We start from the raw sequence: 19792 nt of genomic DNA on the forward strand, positions 1-19792 counted from the left end.
CTGATAATTACACGAGATGTAAATGCACTAAATACTAATTTCTTGTTAATGGCTGTGTGATGTATTGTAGAGACTTGTTAATAAATATTTTGGACATTCTTTTATTGATAAACGTTTACACAATCTCTATTTTTTCCTATTAAAACATAAGTGGTATGAACATTTTTGTACATATGAAATTCCATTCCCATTTTTATAAAGGTATCATTAATGGAAGAAAAAAGAAACATTAAAATGTTGATAGAAACTGCAAATACCACCTCCCCACACAATTGTATTAAATGTTTTCATACCAACAGTAGCTGACAGTGTCAATAACCCAACATTTTTTTTTACGTATAAAGTTTTAGGAATCTCTCAAATCCCATTGATAAGAGACAAGATGTCTCCCCTGGATTATCCACTGATTGGATTATCCACTCCCTTCCTCAATAAAAGGGGAATCAGAGGCAGAAGTCCTTGCATTTTCCAGCATTCCACAGGCTGTCTGCACATAAGGAGTGGTGTGAGCAGGACAACTCTGAAGCCATGGAGGAACCTGCATCGGCCTGCTTTCCAAGCCAGCCTATTCTGGTAAGTGTGGAATCCATGTGGACGGCAAGAGTGTCCTTTTGTACACTTTGTCCTTCTGTGAAACCTCTATAAGTGAGCACACAGTAGCTCTTAAAACAAGAAGATACCTTATTGAAAGTTGTTTCCTAGGTGTTAAGGTTTGTTAAGTGATGTTCACGGTATTGTACTTTTCTGTATAGGGAGCTTTCTTGGGATAATAGGCCAAACATTTGTTTTGTTTTGTTTTTAACTAACAACATCACTGGGAAGTGGACATAGTATTCAGCCCTGCACTGTTTACGCTGTTCCCATCTCTGGAAAACATTTTACCCACAATGTGATTGGTCTTTTTTAAAAAATATTCAGTTCTGTGCTCAAATATCACCTCATCAGTTAGTCCTTCCCTGATCTCTGCATCATCTAATTGTAGGTGGGCCGGCCCCTGTGGTGTAGCAGTAAAGTGCTCACGCTTTGCTCCTGGCGGCCTGGTTTCGGATCCCGGGTGCCCACCAAGGCACCACCTGTCAGGCCATGCTGGAGCAGCGTCCCATATAAAGTTGAGGAAGATGAGCACAGATGATAGTACAGGGCCAGCCTTTCTCAGCAAAAAAAAAGAAGGAGGACTGGCATGGTTGTTAGCTCAGGGCTAATCTTCCTCACAAGGTAAATAAGTAAATGAAGTAATTGTAGGTAATTTCTTTCCCCTTTATCCCTCCTTACTCTTCTTCCTCCATCCCTCCCTCGGTCTCTCTATCTCTGTGTAGCCCTTACTGTTTATTACAGGATCTAATTATACCTAACACTACATTAGACATTCATCCGTCTCTTTATTAACTGATTCCTCTCACCAAGATTAAAATAAACAGTGGGAGTGACTTTTTAAGTTAAATTCTGGATCATGGGTTTTAGTACATAACTTGGCATATAATGGGTGTTCTATAAATGGGACGCACAGATAGTTTTCCCTCCAAACTGGGACATGTTGGAGAACGAAAGGGATGGTATTTTTTTTTTTATGAGGAGATAAGCCCTGGGCTAACATCTGCCAAGTCTCCTCTTTTTTTTTTTTTTGATGAGGAAGACTGGCCCTGGGCTAACATCCGTGCCCATCTTCCTCCACTTTATATGGGACGCTGCCACAGCATGGATTATCAAGCAGTGCGTCAGTGCGTGCCTGGGATCCGGACCGGCAAACCCAGGGCAACTGCAGCGGAGCAAGTGCACGTAACCACTTGGGCCACTGGGCTGGCCCCAGAGATGGTATTAATAATTATGGCAGGACAACAGAGATTAAGTGAGATTTATGACTTCACTTTCAAAAACTATCTGAAGACAGAAATGAGAGATTGTAAAGGAAAGGTGCACTGATTAGTTTTACATTTTAAATAGATTATTGTGCCTAGAGTCTTATAATGGATTACAGACAGAAAGGATTTGCAATCTTAGTGATAATTTATTACAGTACACCACAAAACAGATTATATCCTTGTATAACTGTAGTTCAGTGAATTTGTTTGAAAATTTTAGAAAGTTTTTTTTGGAGATTGAATAATTTCTTTCCATAAATATATTGAGTACCTTGTAAGGGCAAAGCAATGAGTGAATACGGCAGTGTAAAACATTACAGTCCACATTAGTCTTCACTTCATGGAGTATCCAATTTAGTGAGAAAAACACTAGGAGAGAAATAGATGATAATACACATACAATTAAAATTTTAAAAATTAACAGAGAAAACGTGATATTAATTTTGGTGGCTGGATCAGGAAAGGTCACTCTGTTGAAATGGTATATTGTAGGAAATCTGAAAAGTGCTCAAGAATTATTCAAAAGTGGAGAATCTTTAGGTGGATTCAGGAGGGTGGATGGATGGTTCATTGATATATGAGTGTGGGGTGGCAGGGTGTACAGAATGACACTCAGGTGTAGACAGAATATCAGTACAAACAAGCGAGATTGGGGGACGCTGAGATATGGGTGATTATTTGCAGAACTGGTTGGTTCAACTTGGGACCAGCTCATTGCGAGCTGGTCATCGAGTTATCACTGATGTTGTGAGTGGGCAGATGGGTATTTGGGTCTCAGGGTTGAAGCCAGATCTGTGTTGATTCTATGGGCATTTCTAGTTCATTAATGCTATGTGAAGCCAGGGAAATGGATGGGCTGGCCTAGAAGAGGGTGTGGATGTGGAACAAATGTGAGAGCAAGATTGACTTCTAAGAAGCGTCAATTGTGTTAAATCAGATGGTGGAGCCCAGATTAACAGGGAGGTGTAGGAGGAGAAAGGAAGAGTCAGGGGAGGAAAAATTGTTTTTTACAGTGGATAGAACTATGTGATGTGAATATGGCATGTGTGAGTTATTTACTTATGAACAGGAGGATATTTGAGTGAAGGTAGGACTTGGGTGTGCAAATGAAGTGAGCATCAAATTGCTGAGAGGAACGTGATTTCATTAGAAATGAGGCACTAAATTCCTATGCTCTGGGCACAGAATCATCCAGTTTTCATAGTCCTTTCTGTCCTTGACTCATATCAGTTTGATGTCCCAGAATCTCGTTCTCAGTGTGTGGTGCCTGTGCCAGTAGCATCAGTAGCATCCGGGAACACTTAGAAATCCAAATTCTTAGCCCTCCCCAGGCATACTTTGGTTGAGGTCCAGCAATCTGAGTTTTAACAACCCTCCAGATGATTGTGATGCACAGGGAAGTTTGAGAGATATTTATCCAAGATACAGGAGGGTGGAAGATCCAAATGAAGTGAGAACATTCTCTATGGCTAGCAGTCTGCATCCCCCATTTTATTCAAATTTAACATTTCATTTTGTTTTCAAAGGGGAAAGCTCAAAAGAAATATGATGCCCCAGACTTCAGAGAAGGAAAAACAGGTCCATTTAGCCAAGACCAAGCGGAGACATCGTGTAAGGTCTGCACTTCCTAGAAGACTCACCAGCTGCATTTTCAAGAGGCCAGTTACAAGGATGAGTTCCCACCCTGGCAATGAGGTCAGTTACAGTCAACGAGAGGAGACCTTGCAGGAGCCCCAGTAAGTCTGTGCATACAGGAGACTGCAGATTCTCCAGGCCTGCAGCAGTGAAGGAGAACTTTTAAGCACTTTTGATATCACAAATACCTTAAGTATAATTGCACTAGGTGGTCCAGGTGAATGCCTGGGCTGTGCTGGTGCTGGGTCTGCAGACCCCAGCCTCAAGCCCACTGCCACACAGTCTTCAGACTGGGCAGAGATGATTCCAGGAGTGGGTCTCGGTCTCCCACAGCCACTCTAAACACAACTTGTAACTTATGGAGACATTCATAGACAGAGTCAGAGAGTGAAATAAGCAAGGGAGAGACTGGCAGAGGCCCTGAGGGCAGAAAGGTTTGCCAGGGAGGCCCAGAGAGAAAGGAGCCAAGACGGATGTTCTGAGACCTGATGGAAAATAGGAGAAGGTCATACTGAAGAAGCCAAGAAGTGTTCCCCATGAACAGCCCCCAGTTTCACTCGCCTCATTTAATGTCAACCCCACTTCTTGCTCTGGACTGTGATGCTTTGTCATTTTATAATTGTACTTAATTAAACTCTTTTGAGAGACATAAATATGAAGAGTAGACAGTTGTGTGGGTGAGAGATCGGGTTTCATGTGACAAGAAAGAAGATCTTTACGTGTCCTGGTATACTGCAATTTCTGCTTACCATGATTCTTATTCACTTTTATATTAAAGGTAATTTGGCCTAAGGGATCGTTTAGTATTTTTAGTTATATATTTGTAGAATACTTGCAATCGGGAAAAGATGATACCTATTGTAAAGAGCTTTAACGTTGTTTAACGTTAAATTAATTTGATTCCATAAATGTCTTACTTTACTAAGCTTGCTTTTATATCTCAATCTAACATGTTGTATCCTTTTTTTGCCAAATGTTAACTCAAATACAAGACATTTTCATATAATTTAATTAGCCCTTAGACTACCTGTTACAGCCTTATCTGTTACCTAAAATCACCTCGGTGATTTTTTAAAATAGAGTTCACCTTAGATTCTTAACAAAGAAAATGTTGTTTGGGAGCATTTAGCACTGAGAGAATCTTGGCAGCAGGCTTGCTGCCTTCACCTTGGCACTAGGTCCTCAGTCAAGGAAACTTGTCCACCTGCTCACAGAATAGGGCGCACCATAATTATTCAATAAACATGTCATGAACAATATTTGGTGGAAAAAAGGGTCAAGTTACAGAAGTGAGATGGTAGGACTCTTTTACTGGGTCAAGAGGGAAAAGGACTGATGTGGTTTTGGAAGGATCTGGAATTTTCTGGACTTTCTTGAAGACCTTTGATAGAGTAGTCTTAGCAGTCATGGGGAAGGAAGCCTATTTCAGAGGGTAAATGAGTGATTGCAAAATAGAAGGGCAGAGAGTGAGTGGAGGTGGACAGCTGTGCCTTGTGCCTCCTGACAATGGCCTCTGGATTTAACACAGCGATGGCTCCCTGCCAGAGTCCACAGCTGTGGTGTGGGGCTGACTCCTCCCTAGGACTAGGGTGTTCTGATTCCTCAGTGTGAGCTAATCTGCATATTCCAAACCCCCAAATGTCATGGGATTGGGGTGTCAAATGGTCCTCTCTGGTCCAACAGGATCCAGGCACAGGACCCTTTATGGAACAGGAGGTGGAGCTGGGTATACACGGGGTTCTTACCTGGCAGACCTGGAGTTCTGGGCTCAGTGAGGCCACAGTGTAGGAGCCACTGACAGGGTCTGAGGCAACTTGGGAGGAGAGCACAGTAGGTGTTGGCACGGGGGCAGTCAGGACAAGACCTGCTGCCTCATTTTTATGCTGCCTCTCTGCACTTGGTCACAATCTACTCCTCAAGTCTCGTTACCGTGAGCTGATTTCTTCCCTCATTGGATCTTTTCTTCCCTCGTATATTCTGTTAAATTATTTCAAGTTAACTTTGGTTGGGTTTTCTCTCCCATACTTTTAAATTATTCTTGACGAATTCTTATATGTATACCATGATTTCAATGAGTTATATTGAAAAATGAAGGTGTTCACATGTGATAATTGCAGAACTGAGAAATTTAAATGATGGCATCGGGCGTGGTCCATGATCTTCAGGACATCCATATGATAAGCCACATGATAATCAGAATTTTTAAGACAAGGCACTATTAGGTTTTGAGGGTTTGAGTGAGAACAAAAGGGATCCCTACAATTGAATCACAGTTTATCAACAGCAGAGAATCCTCCCTCACCTCTTCCAGGTCCTGGTGGTTCCTGCTTCCCTGTCTTGTGGCAGCAGATCTCCAATCTCCGCCTACGTCTTTCACGTGATCTTCTTCCCTCCACGTCTCTGTGTCCTCTCCTCTTCTTATAAGGACATTAGTCATTGAATTGAGGGCCTACCCTAAATCCAGGATGAGTTCATCTGCGGATCTTTAATCACATCTGCAAAGACCCTGTTTCCAAATAAGGTCACATTCTGAGGTTCCGGGTAAGCTTGAATCTTTGGGAGACATTATTCAACTGACTACATCCTCTACCCTCAAGTTGAGGTTGGGAGCTGGCTCAGGCAGATATGAATGGTAACAATATCCGAGGAGTTGTTTTCACCCACAATATTGGAGGAGTTATTTGCCTCAAAAGTACTTGATTCAATGTAATAAACTTAAAAATTATATATTTTTTTGAAATCGTGATGGTGAGTCTTAAATTCATATGAAAGAGAAATTTTACAAAATAAAAGAATTTTTGAGAACCAACCACCAAACAAAATAAACATGAAGGAGAAAAAGGACAAAGGTGACATATCAAAACATTTCCCTAGTTCTGTTAACAAAAATGGCAAACTAATGTAATCACAGAACCAGTCTCTCCACTGAAGCAACCGTTCAGTTGGACAAAACTGACAGAATCGAGTGTTTCAGAACTCTGAAATATAATAAAAAACTTACAGCATCCAGAGGAGTGATTAATGAAGGAAAATGTGGCTGAATTTGGGTAAGAAAACATTGTGGTGTTTCTGGTTAATGCCTACCCGCTGCCATTCTCTGGTACAACAGAGGATGTGAAGATGGGAGCCAAGATTCCTTGTATGGCTTCCTCATGCCAGGAGACAAATACTAACCTGCTTCTTAAAATGGGGTGATTCTGTGACTGGGTGGTAGTAATCTGTCTTTTGGGTCCCGGAGGGAACAGCAAAGAAGTTGACAGGTATTTATAACCCTCAGGCTAGACGGACTCCAAGTGGTGTCATTGTCTGATGAAAGATTTAAAGGTCTATGCTACTGGTAGATGCCCGTGCAAGGGATTATGGCCGGGACAGGAGAGAGACATAAAAATCTGGCAAGAATGGATCTGAGGAGGAAGTTTTTTGGGGATGAAAGCTGAGAAGGGCCACTGCTTATACCAGGGAAGCGGGAGTGCAATGTGCACGCCCAGGACTGGACGTGTGCTCAGAAAAGACCTGAGAGGACCTGGGTCTGCACCTCTGGCAGATTTGTGGGCTCCATGCAGGTAGGGTGTGAAGTCTAAGGAAGAGCTGCAGGGGCCCCAGCTGCAAAGGCTGGAGAGATTTTAACTTTTTCTTTTTTTTAAATGTTTTCTTTTCGATCATTGCATTTAAAGAAATCTCTGTCAGATCACTTGCTGATTGTTAAGATAACTGAAAAGTGATTTCGGTGACCACACACATCAAAGAACATAGTCTTTGCAAAAATACTTTGAAAAGTCACTAAACAAAAGGATGATTGCAGCTCATAAAAAGCCACAACAGCAAAACCTGGAGAGGGAGGAGACTCTGATTGTCACAATGACCACACTGTAATACGCAAAATGTCCAGTTACCACTACAAAATTACAAATGATATGAAGCTCCAGGAAAGAATAGCCGGTTCATATGAAATAAAACGGAAATTGAAAGAAATTTTTCCTCAGGAAGCCCAAGCATTGGACTTATGAGACAAGGACTTTAAAACAACTCTCTTATATATGCTCAAAGGATTAATGGAAAGTAGGGACAAAGAACCAAGGAAAATAAAGAGAATGATGTCTCAATTCACAGAGAATATCAATAAAGAGATAGAAATTGTAAAAAGAACCAAGTAGAAATCATTGAGTATTACCCCTGCACTTCCTTATCCCACCTCTAATCTTAAACAACCACAAATTTACTTCCTGTCTGTACAGATTTGCCCATATTTGACATTTCATGTAAATGGAATCATATAATAAGTGGTCTTCTTTGGTTAGATGTTTTCACTTAGTAGAAGTTCCTCAAGGTGCATCCATGGTGTAGCACGTGTCCTTCATATCTTTATGGCTAAGGAACATACAATGTACAGAAATATGGATCACATTGTGTTTATACATTCATCAGATGATGGATATTTGGGTTGCTCTGGTCCATCTTTTGCCGGTCCCACTTTCACCTTCAGTGGTCCAACATCAATGTCTCCTGTCACCCTTCTTATTCACTGCCATCCAGTCAGCTCAGCTCTGCTTAGGCAACAGGTCTTCTCAATGTAAACACTGGTGGAGCCCTTACCAAGGTCCCTAAAAGGCAAAGGTTGGGATGGGTAGTGGCCACCTCGCTGAAGACTGCCAAGCACAACACATGCTTTCCAGCTGCAGCAACTTGAACATAAACAATTAGAGCAGAAATTCCCAAGGCTGCTGACACATGTGGTCTCCTGTGGTTCCTCTCAAAAAACTTAAAGCACAGAGCCTCCTTGTAGACATCTGTCATCCTTCTTGGTTTTTCAGCCACTGAACCCCTATCCTATGTTTGAGGGCTTCTCTCGCTTTATCATCCTGGGGGGAGATAACACCAGCTTCCCAATTTAAAAGCAGAAAATGCCAGATACGTCCATTTGCAGCCTCACCACTGCAACCAGGGCAACTGTTCTGTGCATCTGATGCACACACACAGACTCTGACCCAGGAGGTGGGACCTACACTCTGATGAGGATGGATTTGGACAACAGCTAATAGAAGCAGCCTCAGCGGGGCTCCAGCCCGTCCTCGTCCTCCCAGAGGCTCCGTGAGGGATCACTCTAACAATCCTCTGTTTCACACAATCAAGAGCCCTGAATGAGAGCCTGGCATTGGTGTTGGAAGTGGGGAGACGGTCAGGAAGGGCCCACAGGTCGCATTGCAGCCTTGGTCTCAGATGGGGGCCTCTTCCCAGACCCCAGGTCAGCCAGAGTGGTCACTGCCCCCAGCGGCCTTCCACACGGGCTGAGTCCACGGGCTTAGCAGTGGTCAAAGGCCACCCCAAGGGGTCAGTCCCCGCAGCAGACATCGGCGCCAGACTCCACGCAGCCATCATGTCCGGAGGATGCAGCCGTGGGGACACGCGTGTCCTCGTCGTGGGCGGAGGACACGCCGCTGTCCGGCCAGGGTGCCCCGCATCGTAGGCAGTGGTGGGGCTGGAGGAGCGGGGAGGAGGGCAGCGGGGACCGGGTCCACGACCCTCTGGGGGCGGGGCTCAGGGCAGCTGGGGCGCGTGGAAGGTTCCGGGCTCCACACTCCACGTCCATGGCCCCGTCCAGCACGGTCGCCTTCATTCTCCACAGTCCTCACCTCTGCTTCCTTCCGCAGCGCCACCAGCCTGTCCTCTCTCTGCCTGCCACGACCTCTCAGCTCTTCCCAGCGGCCTTTGGGCTCCGCTGTCTCCGCCACCTCTCGCTGCTTTTTGGCTAGGCTCGGCTCCTCCAACCAGGCGTCGGACCCTTCCGCCTGGCCTCCGCCTTGTCTTCACATCTTCGGCTCTTTCCGTTTCTCTTCGGCTCTTTCCGCCCACCTCGGCTCCCTCCGCCTCTCCCTGCCACTCCTCAGCTCAGCGGTTTGGGTTCGTCTCTCTTTGTCTGGTTTCGGTTTTCTCGGATTTCACTGCCACAGTTCGGCTCTTTCCCGCCAAATCCCAGGCTCCGCTGGGGTCTCTCTGTCTGCCAAGTTCCTCGTGTGCGGAGGCGGAGGTTGTTCAAATTCACCCCGTCTTCACTGTGGTATGGGAGTGCCACTTTCTCTGCATCCTAATACATCAATATATTAAACAAACAGTAAATGTTCCTAATCTGATAAATAAATCAAGAATCTTGGTGTTTTACATCGTATTTTTCCTTTGGTGGGGGAAGTTGAGATGCATTTCTTGTACTGAGAGTATTCTGTATTTTCTGTGAACTGTCCTTCGCCATTTGTCCATTTCGCCAATGGATTCTTAGTCTTTTTTTGGTTGGTAAGAGTTCCTTAATATTAATAAATAAGCTTTTTGTGATGAGTTGCCAACATTCTCCTCTTTTCCTTGTTTTGTCTTTGTATCTAGTCGTTGCTGCCATGCAGATTTTTTGAAAGGAAATCAAAAGTGTTAGTTTCACAAATGGGACAAGAAACAAAGGAAATGCAAAGAACCAGAAAATAAGTGACAAAACAGCAACATTAAGCCCACATATATCAATAATTACCCTAAATGTAAGTGGATTGAACTCTCCAATCAAAAGATACAGAGTGGCAGGATGGATTAAAAAGCAAGACCCAACAATATGCTGCCTTCAGGAAACACATCTTAGCACTAAAGACAAGCACAGGCTCAGAGTGAAAGGATGGAAGACAATACTCCAAGCTAATGGCAAACAAAAGAAAGCAGGTGTTGCCATACTTATATCAGACAAAGTAGACTTCAAGATAAAACAGGTTAAGAAAGACAAAGAAGGGAAATATATAATGATAAAAGGGACACTCCATCAAGAAGACATATCACTTATAAATATATATGCACCCAACATAGGAGCACCAATGTACATAAAGCAACTATTAACACCCCACGTACAATGGATAGATCATCCAGACAAAAAGTCAATAAAGAAATAGTAGATTTAAATGAAAAACTGGACGAGATGGACCTAGTAGACATATACAGAGCACTCCATCCAAAAACAGCTGACTACATATTCTTCTCAAGCGCGCATGGAACATTCTCTAGGATAGACCATATGTTGGGAAACAAAGCAAGCCTCAATAAATTTAAGAAGATTGAAATCATAACAAGCATCTTTTCAGACCATAAGGCTATGAAACTGGAAATGAACCACGAAAAAAAAACTGGGAAAGTGACAAAAATGTGGAGATTAAACAACATGCTACTGAACAACCAATGGATCATTGATGAAATTAAAGAAGAAATCAAAAACTATCTGGAAACAAACAAAAATGATAATATACCATATCAAACCATATGAGATGCAGCAAAAGCGGTCCTGAGAGGGAAACTCATAGCGATACAAGCCCACCTTAACAAACAAGAAAAAGCCCAAATAGGAAACCTTAAATTACACCTAACAGAACTAGAAAAAGAAGAACAAACAAAGCCCAAAACCAGCAGAAGGAGAAAAATAATAAAAATCAGAGCAGAAATAAATGAAATTGAGACCAAAAAAACAGTAGAAATGATTAATGAAACAAAGAGTTTGTTCTTTGAGAAGATAAACAAAATCGACAAACCCTTAGCCAGTCTTACTAAGAAAAAAAGAGAAAAGGCTCAAGTAAATAAAATTAGAAATGAAAGAGGAGAAATTACAATGGATATTACGGAAGTACAGAGGATTATAAGAGAATACTATGAGAAATTATATGCCAACAAATTGGACAATCTAGAAGAAATGGATAAATTCTTAGACATATACAACCTCCCAAAATAGAATCAAGAAGTAATGGAGATTCTGAATAGACCAATAGCAAGTAAAGAGATTGAAATAGTAATCAAAAACCTCCCAAAAAATAAAAATCCAGGACCAGATGGCTTCTCCAGTGAATTTTACCAAACATGCAAAAAAGATTTAATACCCATCCTTCTCAAACTATTCCAAAAAATAGAGGAAGATGGAACACTTCCTAACTCATTCTATGAGGCCAACATCACCCTGATACCAAAACCAGACAAAGACAATACAAAGAAAGAAAATTACAGGCCGATATCGCTGATGAACTTTGATGCAAAAATCCTCAACAAAATATTGGCAAACCGAATACAACAATACATTAAAAAGATCATACACCACGATCAAGTGGGATTTATACCAGAGACGCAGGGATGGTTCAACATCCACAAATCAATCAATGTGATACATTACATCAACAAAACAAAGAATAAAAACCACATGATCATCTCAATTGATGCAGAGAAGGCATTTGACAAGATAAAATATCCATTTATGATAAAAACTCTCAATAAAATGGGAATAGAAGGAAAGTACCTCAACATAATAAAGGCCATATATGACAAACCCACAGCCAACAACATACTTAACAGGGAAAGACTGAAAGCCATTCCTCTCAGAACAGGAACGAGGCAGGGCTGCCCACTCTCACCACTCCTGTTCAACATAGTACTGGAGGTTTTGGCCAGAGCAATTAGGCAAGAAAAAGGAATAAAAGGAATCTAAATAGGTAATGAAGAAGTGAAACTCTCAGTATTTGCAGATGACATGATTGTATATATAGAAAACCCTAAAGAATCTGTTGGAAAATTATTAGAAACAATCAACAACTACAGCCAAGTTGCAGGGTACAAAATCAATCTACAAAAATCAGTTGCATTTCTGTATGTTAATAATGAACTTACAGAAAGAGAGCTCAAAAAGATAATACCATTTACAATTGCATCAAAAAGAATAAAATACCTAGGAATAAATCTTACCAAGGAGGTGAAGGACCTATACAATGAGAACTACAAGACATTATTGAGGGAAATCCACGATGACATAAAGAAATGGAAAGATATTCCATGCAAGTGGATTGGAAGAATAAACATAGTTAAAATGTCTATATTACCTAAAGCAATCTACATATTCAATGCAATCCCAATCAGAATCCCAATGACATTCTTCACAGAAATAGAAAAAAGAATACTAAAATTTATATGGGGCAACAAAAGACCCCGAATAGCTAAAGAAATCCAAAGAAAAAAGAACAAAGCAGGAGGCATCACAATCCCTGACTTCAAAACATACTACAAAGCAATAGTAATCAAAACAGCATGGTACTGGTACAAAAACAGACACACAGATCAATGGAACAGAATTGAAATCCCAGGAAAAAAAACACATATATACGGACAGCTAATTTTCGACAAAGGTGCTAAGAACATGCAATGGAGAAAGGAAAGTCTCTTCAATAAATGGTGTTAGGAAAACTGGACAGCCACATGCAAAAAAATGAAAGTGGACCACGTGCTATCGACATACACAAAAATTAACTCAAAATGGATCAAAGACCTGAAGGTGAGACCTGAAACTATAAAACTCATAGAAGAAAATATAGGCAACACACTATTTGACATTGGTTTTAAAGGAATCTTTTCGGATGACATGCCTACCCAGACTAGGGAAACTAAAGAAAAAATAAACAAGTGGGACTTTATCAGATTAAAGAGCTTTTATAAGACAAATGAAACCAGAATCAAGATGAACAGACAACCCACCAGCTGGGAGAGAATATTTGCAAAACATACATCTGACAAGGAGTTGATCTCCATAATATATAAAGAACTCACACAACTGAACAATACAAAAACAAACAACCTGATCAAAAAATGGGCACAGGAAATGAACAGGCACTTCTCCAAGGAAGATATACAGATGGCCGATAGGCACATGAAAAGATGCTCAACATCACTAATCATCAGGGAAATGCAAATCAAAACAACACTAAGATACCAGCTCACATCCGTTAGAATGGCTATAATCAGCAAGAGAAAAAACAACAAATGTTGGAGAGGATGTGGAGAAGCAGGAACCCTCATACACAGCTGGTGGGAATGCAAATTAGTGCAGTCTCTATGGAAAACAGTATGGAGATTCCTCAAAGAATTAAAAATAGAGATGCCCTATGATCCAGCCATCCCACTACTGGGACTCTATCCAATGCACCTGAAATCAACAATCCAAAGAGGCTTATGCACCCCTATGTTCATTGCAGCATTATTCACCATAGCCAAGAAGTCGAAGCAACCTAAGTGTCCCTCGATTGACTATTGGATTAAGAAAATGTGGTATATATATACAATGGAATATTACTCAGCCATAATAAAAGACAAAATCGTCCCATTTGCAACAACATGGATGGGCCTGGAGTGTATTATGTTAAGTGAAATAAGCCAGAAAGAGAAAGACAAACACTGTATGATCTCACTCATATGTGGAATATAAACCAACACATGGACAGAGAAAACTGGACTGCAGTTACCAGGGGCAGTGGGGGTGGGGGGTGGGCACAAGGGGTGAAGGGAGTCATATATATGGTGATGGACAAACAAAAATGTACAATCCAAAATTTCACAATGTTAGAAACCATTAAAACATCAATAAAAAAAGAATATTAAAATATCTGTTTCCAAGAAAAGAAAAGTCACACACACAAAAAAGTGTTAGTTTCGTTTCTTGTTTTATGTTATACTTTTAAAAGACCATCTCTTCTCTGAGATTATATATAAAACACTTATCCCTTGGTTTTTTCTAGGACTTTCACAGCTTTAATATTTACATTTAAATCTATGATAATCTCTATTCCACAGAACAACTAGGGTTTCTAACATGATTTTTTTGTTAACAATTCGTTTTTTCTTTGCTGCCTTAGCACACCACCCGCACCCGCTTTATTAGGAAAAATGTTCAGGCATGGAGATAATTTGAAAGAGTTGTACAGTGAACACTCATGTTATGGATAGAATTCTGTCCCCTCAACAGTCATGTGTTGAAGCCCAAATCGCTAGTACCTCTTATTGTAACTTTATTTGGAGGTTCTGACTTAAAAGAAAGTAACTGAGATAGAATAGGGCCATTAGGGTGGATCCTAATCCAATGTGATCAGTGTCCTTATAAGATGAGATTAGGACACACAGACCAAGAGACGCCAGGGTCTCGCATGCACAGAGGGATGACCACGTGAAGAGGCAGCAAGAGGATGGTCATTTGGAAGGCAAGGAGAGAGGACTCAGGAGAATCTAATCATTCCGGCACCTTGATCTTGGACTTCCAGCCTCCAGAATTACGAGAAAGTAAATTTCTGCTGTTTAAGCCACCCCGTCTGTGGTACTTTACTAGGGCAGCCCTAATGAAGACAGTCCACCACCTAGATTCCATCAGTTACATTTTACTATGTTTACTTTGCCACTTCCATCCATTTATTACCCAAGAATCCATCTATGCTTAATGCATTTTAAAGTAGGTTGCAGACAGCAGCAGACTTCACTCCTAAACATGTTAGCATATATAGTCATTAAAGTTCAAAATTTGACTGAGGCTGGAAGAGCTTCCCAGGTGGCTCACTGAATGGTGAGCACTTGGTACTGACAAGTTGATTCCTCTCCACGTGGACCGCTCAACAGGGCTACTTGAGCGTCCTCATGGTGTGGTGGATGGCTTCCCCTAGAGAGGGCACAATCTAAGGGACCAAGGAGGAAGCCTCAGTGTGTTTTATGATGTAGCCTCAGATGTGAGACCCTGTCATTTCTGCAGCACTGTATTGATCACTTGTTGTTCATGACAATTCATGGCTAATCAAATGTAGGAGGAGACTGCACAGGGCATAAACACAGGTGGAAAGTAGCATTGGTGGCTATCTTGGCTGCTAGTCCACACACCCGCCTTTCCTTCAGATCAGCTCTCCTCAGCAGCCCAGAATTCCTTTTCTTCTGCTCCAGCTCACCCCTGAGAACCTGATTTGATTGGAGCTGTTTGGGGCTTCTGGAATTCATAGCTGTGTTTGGGACAACATGGAAGGTCTCATCTTTCCCTTTACGCTTGCTCCTCTCCCCACTCTATCTTTCTCAGCCTCTCCCTCTGCTCCAACCTTCCTTGGCCCCTAGTAAGTCTTTTAGCGGTAGAGGATATTCTGAAGATCAGCAGGATGTGCAACAGATAAGAGGGATTTGCTGGAGCAGGAAATATTGGTGGAAAGTTTGCTACCTGGGCTACTGTCACCTTCTGTAGAAGGGGAGCTTGGGGGTTTTTGGTGACTTGTCAGGACAACTGCTGTGTCGCTTATTCTGAGACTGGGTCCTCCACATTCCCCAGAGCAGGGGATATTAGGTTGAGTGGGGCTCTATCTATCCACTACAGTTGGGGACAGAGACATCTACACAGCAAGAGGAAGCTGAAGAGCTGCCAGCTGGGGCTCAGAATGTTCCTTGTGTTTGGGATTAGGGAGGAGTCACCACAGGGGCCGGCGTCTCCTGTTGGGAGGGACCTGCATTGTGGGCTCCTCTCATTTGTGTTGAGTGCTGCTTGCTGATGCTTCTATAGATATTATTTTGTGATAATGGGAAGAGAGGGAGTTTTCTGAGGATCTGTTTGACACTTACATTGGAGAACCTGGTGTGTTGCCTAGTGATACTCTCGTCATTTCTTTTCTGGAGGGGGAGGCTGGGGTTACTCTTTGCTGGGGATATTCGTATCTAGTCTTAGGAGTCAAGAGGCAAGCTGGGGTTTGTGTTGGTGAAAATGGTGTGGCGTTTGTTGCAGCTCCTTCTTCTTGGTGTGTAGGGGGCTGTACGCTGCTTTTTGGGGTTTCCAACATCTCTAATCTTGCAGGAATATGGGGGATCACTTGCTGAAGCTTCTATCATTTGATGGAGCCCTCATGATGTTGGGGATAACTGAGAGGTAGGAGGCTGAGGTTCCTGTTGTCTCTGGTGCTTGGATACTGGAAGACTGCTGCTTGTACGGTGACCCCACTTTTCAAATTTTGGGGTGACAGGAACAGGTCACTGGATGGAGGGCCATTGTCTCTAACTCAGGGAGAGGAGTGAGATAATTACATGAGATTCCACTTATCTTTAGGCAGGGGGCTTTCGAGGGGTCTTTATATACCTCCTTTTGTCTAGTGCTGGGGGAGATCAGAAGTCACACTTTCTGGGTCTGCCCTTGTCTGTCTTGTTGGCATAGACTGGGTGGGTCACTGGGCTGAGCCTTCCCATGTCTAGTGTTGAGGAGCAGATAAGGGTGTGACTTATGGGACTGCTGTCATTTCTAGAATTGGAAGTGACTAGGGGATGCTTGCTGGAATCCCATAATTTCTAGTTATGGCGGGATGTAGGACTTGCTTGCTCAGACCCCAGCATTTGTGTTTGTGGATGACAGTTATCTGAGGTCTAGTTGCCTCTAGTTTTGGAAGGAACTGGTGGTGTCTTGCTAGGGCTTCTGTCACATCTGCTGTTGGATGCAGATTGTGAGCACCATTTGCTGGGGCTCCATAATCTCTAGTCTTGGGGGGTGGAGTGGGGATTCCCTTGGAGAGACATCCATCATCTCTAGTTTTCGGGTATCAGTTTCATGTTTTTTTTAAAACATTTTATTTTGAAAACGTTTAGACTTACATAAAAGTTGTAAAAGTATACAGGATTGTTTTATTCAGTCACTATTCATTATATTTACGTACATTGTGTCTCCTGCTGATGATCATGCTTAACATTATGTCTTTGGGTGTAATTCTTTTCCTTCAGCCTGAAAACTCTTTCGAGTTTCTTGAATTTCAGTTCTGCTGTTGTTTAATTGTTTTAGCTTGGTTTTTTTAAACCCCCTTTGGAAAATATCTTTAATTTGTCAGCATTTTTGAAGAATATTTTTCTTAAGTCAAAGAATTTTAAATTGGCAGGTTTTTTTCCCCTTCCCATTCAACCCTTTAGCTGTCAGATGTCATACATGTCTTCTTGCTTCCAAAGTTTCTTTTGAAAAGTTTCCAGACTTCTTATTGCTCTTTTGACAGAATCAGGTCTTTTTTCTTTGGTGGTTTTAAAGATTTCTAGTTTGTTTTTCCTTTTCTACAATTGTCCATGTTTATTTCCTTTTTTTCATAGTTATTTTGAAGTTCTTGTCTGCTAACTCCGGTATCTGGATTGTCTCTGGGTATGTATCTACTGATTTATATGTTCGTAAATAAGAGCATTTTCCTGCTGCTTTGCATGTGTAGTAATGTTTTACTGTGTGCTGGATCTTGTGAACAACACCTCGTAGAAGATCTTAATCATGTTACCTTCCTCTAAAGGTTAGGTTACTAGTATGAATGGATCACCGTGAGCCTCTGAAGGTTAGGTTTTAGACCCTAAAATGAGATATTTATTTCAGTTTTTCACTGACTCCTAAAATGTAGTCCTTACTCTTTGTGTGTGGCACTGACTGTCAGGCTGTGACATTTCTAGGCTCATAATTGAAAGCCAGAGCTTTTTTTTTTTAATCAAGGTCATTCCAATCCAAATGAGTCCAATATCCAACCTCCCACTCCTGGCATGTGTGATCTCTGAAATTTCTGCACCATATTAAGTTTTCAGTGGCTTTTCTCTTCCAAGTCTCCTAGATTCGTCCCCTCCACATGCACAAGTGAGGTGTTATTCAAGTTCCTGTGGGGAGATTTTTAGGCAGCTTTTGGGGGCTACTTTTGTGAATCTTTATTTTCCACTAGAATATCCCTCAGATATATTTCAGGATCAGGTTGTATTTCCTCTAGTGTAGCCCTGGAATCCTTTATTCCTCCAGAGAGCCCTGGTTCCCTCCTTTTTCTTTAGAATAGTATCTTAGAAACCAATTTCTGGGTGGTTGATAGGTATTCTCATTATTACTGGAGTGTTGTTCTTCTAGGCCTTCTGAGCTAACATCTTTCTTTGACTGTGATACACTGGCTCTCATCATCAACAATATATTTACTTAGTTGTTCAGATCCAATTTATGCATAAACTAGTTTCAGAATTGTTAACCCATGCCCTTCTGAGAAACATCTTTTATGAGCTAGAGTACAGGATTTCTGGTCAGTTCTTTTGATCCAGGCTTACAGGATGTGGTAAAACATAGTTTTCCAAAGTAAATTTGGTTTCCTTTTCATAGCCTTCATTGTGGCTATGTTATTCATTTGCAAAACATTTAGATTCATTTGTTATACATTGTTTTCCATTTTATGTTCCCTTCACTACCTGGTGGATTAATGTTTTTAACCTACAATAATATCCATTCTGGGTTGTACAGTTCTATGGGTCTTGGCAAATGCATAGAGTTGTGTATCCATCAACATAGTCGTGATCGAACATGATACACACACGAACAATCTTGATAGGACAATTCCATCACTCCAAAACTCCTTTGTGCTGCCCATTTGTAGTCATCCCCTCTCTTACTCTTTGCTCCTGGAAACCAGTGATTTGTTGTCCTTCCCTACAGTTTTGCCTTTCCCCAAATGGCGTACAATGGAATCTATAATAAATGGCTTTTTGTCTCTGGCTTCTTTCACTTAGGAAAATGAATCTGATTTAAATTGAGGCATATGTTACACATAGCACAATGCATAGATCTTAGGTGTAGAACTCAATGCATCTTGACAATTGCATACACCTATGTAACCTATGTAACGCCTTTCAAGATATAGAACGTTCTCTTCACCCCATAAAGTTCCTCCATGTGCCTTCTTGGTCAATCCTTGCTCCTTCCACACCCTTCTCCACAATCTGAGCTTAGATGCAACCACTGTTCTGATTATTTTTCCTATCACAGGTTATTTTTTGACTGTTCTCGGAATTTGTACAAATAGAATCATACAATATTTACTTTTATGTGTGTGCGGCTTATTTTGCTCAGTATACTCCTACAATGGATTTTAATTAATTCACAATAAAAGATGAAACATATAATGTTTCCTATATACTGGAAGACTCATAAATGCTTTACATTTATTAGCTGATTCATCCTTAATACAAGTCTGTGAAATAGTCAATCTCATTGTTCTCATTATACAGATGAAGAAACTTTGGCATAAAATGTTTGTTACTTGCTTTAGGTAAACATCTCTGAAGGAGAGAACTGAGATTGGATATAAGAAGAGATTTAACTGTGATAAGTTATAAACGGAGAAAACATTTGATCCTAAGGGGAGCTCTGGAGCAGTGGTGGGCCTGCAGGGGTGTCTCAAATTGAGGCAAAGGAATTGGGCCTTTGTACTCCCCCCCCCACGCCATGAACCAGTCATTAGAAGTGGGCTGCCATTGGGATCGGTCATAACCTTAGGTGTGGCCCTTTCCTTTGGCCCATGGAAATTCCCAGATGGGTTGGCAGGATGAGCACTTAGAAGACTTTCTGCAGCTACAAGAGGAAGTGACTTAGTCATGAAAGAAGAATCTAGAAAATATACAACTGTCTCCTTTATGGTCCACAACTTATGCCACTCAGATGCACTTGCTTCTTAAAGTCAGTGCATTAGGATTCTGGTTGGTCA

This window comes from Diceros bicornis, assembly GCF_020826845.1.
Source record: "Diceros bicornis minor isolate mBicDic1 chromosome 13 unlocalized genomic scaffold, mDicBic1.mat.cur SUPER_13_unloc_1, whole genome shotgun sequence".
Classification (NCBI taxonomy): Eukaryota; Metazoa; Chordata; class Mammalia; order Perissodactyla; family Rhinocerotidae; genus Diceros; species Diceros bicornis.